Source organism: Dendropsophus ebraccatus, unplaced genomic scaffold, assembly GCF_027789765.1.
Source record: "Dendropsophus ebraccatus isolate aDenEbr1 unplaced genomic scaffold, aDenEbr1.pat pat_scaffold_1502_ctg1, whole genome shotgun sequence".
Classification (NCBI taxonomy): domain Eukaryota; kingdom Metazoa; phylum Chordata; class Amphibia; order Anura; family Hylidae; genus Dendropsophus; species Dendropsophus ebraccatus.
In genome coordinates, this window is record NW_027208924.1 from 463 (window position 1) to 5,456 (window position 4,994).

Below are 4,994 nucleotides of genomic sequence, written 5' to 3' on the forward strand. Positions count from 1 at the left end.
AAACGAGCGTAGATACGGCTTGAGTAATCGGCTGGCGAGAGCGTCTAGTGTTGCCAAGACTACCCGCTGGTGCTGACAGCAAGAAGCATGTGATCTAACACGTGACGATGACGTAGCACAAAACACCAGCACTCCAACTTATGTCAGATCGCACTTTGCGCAGGTGCGGGCAAGCAACATAGAGGTGCAGACGACTAGATCTGACATGTGACCTATGAATACGTGACGTCAGTAAGGAGTACCAATGGCAGAATGGATTGTGCGCAGCCTCCGTTGGTTTGTTTACAAACGGAATGCCGTGATCAACATCATGTCCGTGAATGGATTGGAGCTCGTGGCCGGGGGGATCGGAGGACGGGATGGAGTACATTTAAAGGGTTTGGATGGACTCTAAATATGTTATAGGTTAATGGTGCTCTTTTCTAAGGGAAGCTTGGGATATGAGATTCATTATGCTAATATGTTATGCACCGCCCATCCTGCTGTTTCCTATTGGGTATTTTTTAATTGATTGTTGTGTGTTATTGGTGGAAGGAGGTATAAAGTGAGTCTTAGACAACATTGTTTTATGCTTGAGGAAGGCTCAGGATATGAGCTGAAACGTTGCACTTTTTTGTATATGCGAACTGGCACAATAAAGTTCTAATCTTAACCTGAGACTGATGCTGTCTTCAACCCATTTCTTCATTTATCTATGGAGGTGTTGAGCCGGACCTCGTGAGGACTGTGCATCTGGCAAGTGTTTTCCGCTGACCCACCCTGGTGCTTGATATATATATATATATATATATATATATATATATATATATATATATATATATATATGGCTCCTGCTGGTCACTGCTGTATATACAATATGTAGCTCCTGCTGGTCACTTGGACATTGTTGTATATACATATATATGGCTCCTGCTGGACACTGCTGTATGTATGTATGTATATATATCGATATATATTTACACACACACACAGCAGGAGGAGCTATATATATATATGTACAGCAGTGACCAATGACCAGGAGCAGCCATCCTCTCACACAGTCCTTGTACAGTACCTGACAACTCCCAGCACCATAACAGACACTGATGATGATCACTTACAGTGTCAGAGCTGCTTCTGGACTTCTTCTCAGTCCCTAGCAGCCATAGACGACAGGATCCCTCCAGTTGCTGTCCTCCCTCCCACTCATACCACGCCCTGTAGGACTGTGAGGGAGAGGAGGGGCCAGCATCAGAGCAGGAAGCAGCGTGGAGGAGGAAGAGAAGAGAACAGGGAGAAGATCCAGCCCTGGACGGGCACGGCATCCGACGGCTGAGGAGGCCCGCTATTGCCAGGTGCTGTTGCCGTCTTAGGGGCCCACTACACAGTTGCTAAGGCTGTCTGAAAAAGAAATAGCTTTTGCAGACAGCATTAAGCGTCTGAGACCTCAGTGGGCCCCTGCCAGTGTGGGCCCGGGAGCGACCGCCCCCTTGCCCCCACATATTTTCGCTACTGAGTGCTAGGCTAATAGCGCACAGACCTACAGAATATGCGTGTAAAAGCAGGGACACCGGACTCCCTGCTCCTGCACTGTACAGGTGCCAACCACTGTCAGCTGTGTCTCTGTCCTGACAAGAGGCACAGAGCAGGGATACATAGGCTGCATACATAGAAAATGTGACTATTAATATCAAATTATTGCTGTTCTGATTTTTTCTTTGTAAGTTCACTTCATGCCCTTCAAGTTCTTTTAGAACAAGATGAGTTTACTCCACCCACGTTTAGATAGATAGCATATTTACAGTGTAAAAAACACCAGCTGTCTTCCCTTCTGGCAGTTTCAGTAGATCGTAAGTCATGGCTGATAAATATTCCAAAACACACAAGTGGCCTAGAGATACAAAGAGTCAAACAAAAAACTTATTTTATATCTATTTTAAAAAATGAATATTATCAAATATAGCTATAATATGTCAAAAATTTTTTTTGAAAATGGTTTGTATATGCAAATTATAAAATAACATGCATCTTGCAAGTCAAATACATAAATATATCCAGCTTGGTAAACTAACCACTCTAAAGAAAGGTGTATCTTACATTCCATAATGCTGCAAATTTATGTTTTACAATTACTATGGAATGCTTAACCTCTTAAGGATGGAGCCCAAAATGGCCTTAAAGGGGTTGTCCGGCGATAAAAATTATTCACAGAATAACACACATTACAAAGTTATACAACTTTGTAATGTATGTTATGTCTGTGAATGGCCCCCTTCCCCGTGTCCCACCACCCCCACCCGTGTACCCGGAAGTGTGGTGCGCTATACATTACCTGTCACGTGCCGACCACGGTCTCCGATCGTCAGCAGTGACGTCTTCTTCGGGAGGCCAGCGGATCTTCCCGAGGGCCGGCCGCCCTCTGCAGCGTCATCCGAAGCTCAGCCGCGATTGGCTGAGCATACCTGTGCTCAGCCAATCGCGGCTGAGCAGCTGATGACGTGGCCGCGTCATCAGCCGCTCAGCCGCGATTGGCTGAGCACAGTTATGCTCAGCCAATCGCGGCTGAGCTTCGGATGACGCTGCAGAGGGCGGCCGGCACTCGGGAAGATCCGCTGGCCTCCCGAAGAAGACGTCACTGCTGACGATCGGAGACCGTGGACGACACGATATGCGGTGAGTATAATGCACCACACTTCCGGGTCTAGCGTGGGTGGGGGGAAACACGGGAAGGGGGCCATTCACAGACATAACATACATTACAAAGTTGTATAACTTTGTAATGTGTGTTATTCTGTGAATAATTTTTTATCGCCGGACAACCCCTTTAAGGACCGGACCAAATTTCAGGAATATGACCAGTGTCACTTTATCCATTAATAACTTCAGGATGCTTTTACCTATCCGGCTGATTCTGAGATTGATTTCTCGTGACATATTGTACTTTATATTTCTGGTAAATTTGAGTCGATACTTGTAGCCTATCTTTATGAAAAAACCCAAAATAACGTGAAAAATTGTGAAAAATTGCATTTTTCTAACTTTGAAATTTTATGCTTGCAAGGAAAATAGTGATGCCACATAAATGAGATATGAAATAGCATTAGCAACATGTCTACTTTATGTTGGAAGCATTTATTAAACTTGCCTTCAATTTTTTAAGACAATAGAAAGCTTCAAAGTTTAGCAGCATTTTTCCAGATTTTCGCAAGAATTTCAAAATCTGATTTTGCAAGGGACCAGTTCACGTTTGAAGTGGATTTGAGGGGACTTTATTAATTATTTATTTTTTAACCCTTTAGGTGAGTCACAGAAATAAAGGCTAAGTGTGTAAGAAAATTGAAAATTTCAATTTTCTTTGCAGAAATTATATTGTGATCCAATATATTTCATAATAGAAAACCTATTTCCAGAGAAATGCACCACAATTCTTATTGCCCCGTTTCTGCAGTTTATAGAAACATATGATATGTGGCCTTATTGCGCTATTTGACGCATTCACAAGCCTCAGATGTAAAGGAGCGCCTAGTGAATTTTGAAGCCTCCATTACAATTGGCCAATTTTCAAGGTACCACTTCTGGTTGCCAGAGGCTCTGGGGTGCCAAAACCTAACAAACACCCCTAAAGTGACACCATTTAGGAAACTACACCCCTCGAGGAATGTAACAAGGGGTATAGTGAGAATATGGACCTCACTGGTGACTGACACAAATGTGGAACAATGTGACGTGAAAATAAAAAATTACATTTTTTACACTAAAAAGTTGGTGTAACTTTGAATTTTTCATGTTCACAAGGGGTTAAAAGAAAAAATTAACCCCCTAATCATGTAGAGCAATTTCCCCCGATTACCGGAGTACCCCACATGTTGACACAAAGTACACAGCGGGTGCACGGAAAGCCTCCAAGGGGAAGGAGCGCAATTTGGATTTTAGAAGCTGGATTTGGCCAGAATGGAGGACGAAGGCCATGTTGAGTTCCCAGAGCCCCTGTGCTGCCAAAACATTGGAAACCCCCCACAAGTGACCCCATTATGGAAACTACACCCCTCAAGGAATGTAACAAGGGGTATAGTGAGCACATGGACCCCACTGGTAACAGGCACAATGTGCCGTGAAAATTAAAAATTTAATTTTTTTTACACTAAAACTTGGTCTAGCCTCAAATTTTTCAGGTTCACAAGGGGTTAAAAGAAAAATAAAACATAAAACTTGTAGAGCAATTTCCCCCGAGTACAAAAATACCCCACATAGGTGCATATTCTACCATGATGGCGCAGGACTCTCCTCCAAAAGGAGGGTGTGCCATTTGTCTTTTGGAACCTGGATTTTGCCAGAAAGGAGGACGGAGGTCATGTTGGGTTTACAAAGCCTCTGTGCTGCCAAAACTATTGAAACCCCTCACAAGTGACCCCATTAGGGAAACTACACCCCTTGAGGAATGTAACAAGGTGTATAGTGGGCATATGGACCCCACTGGTGATTAGCACAATGTGCCGTTAAAATGAAAAATTAAATTTTTTACACTAAAACGTTGGTGTAACTTTAAATTTTTCATGTTCACAAGGGGTTAAAAGAAAAAAATGAACCCCTAATTATGTAGAGCAATTTCCCCCGATTACAGGAGTACCCCACATGTGGACACAAAGTGCCAAGGGGGTGTAGGGAAAGCCTCCAAACGGAAGGAGCGCAATTTGGATTTTGGAAGCTGGATTTGGCCAGAATGGAGGGCGAAGGGTTCGCAGAGCCCCTGTTCTGCCAAAACAGAGGAAACCCCCCACAAGTGACCCCAAGGAACTCAGGAATCTGTGGCTCGTACGTGTCAGGGACTGGGGTCCAGGTGGGGTCACTTGAGGGGGCTTCCTGGTGCCTAGTCCTGGGGCGGCACCTTGGGGGCTTATCATCACTAAATGATGATGACGATGAGGAAGAAGAGGAAGAAGAGGGATCTTCCTCTTCTCCCTCATTGGTTGTTTTTCTTTAGGGTGCCTTCACACACACCGGATCCGCAGTGGATT

At 44.1% G+C, this 4,994-nt stretch overlaps 1 non-coding gene across 1 annotated transcript; it reads right to left on the reverse strand.

Moving 5' to 3' along the window:
• Positions 1 to 692: 692 nt before the first annotated feature.
• LOC138775303 (small nucleolar RNA snR85) lies at positions 693 to 826 on the reverse strand. Its single transcript, XR_011360534.1, has one exon. It is a non-coding gene; the product is annotated as a small nucleolar RNA snR85 (small nucleolar RNA).
• Positions 827 to 4,994: the final 4,168 nt, after the last annotated feature.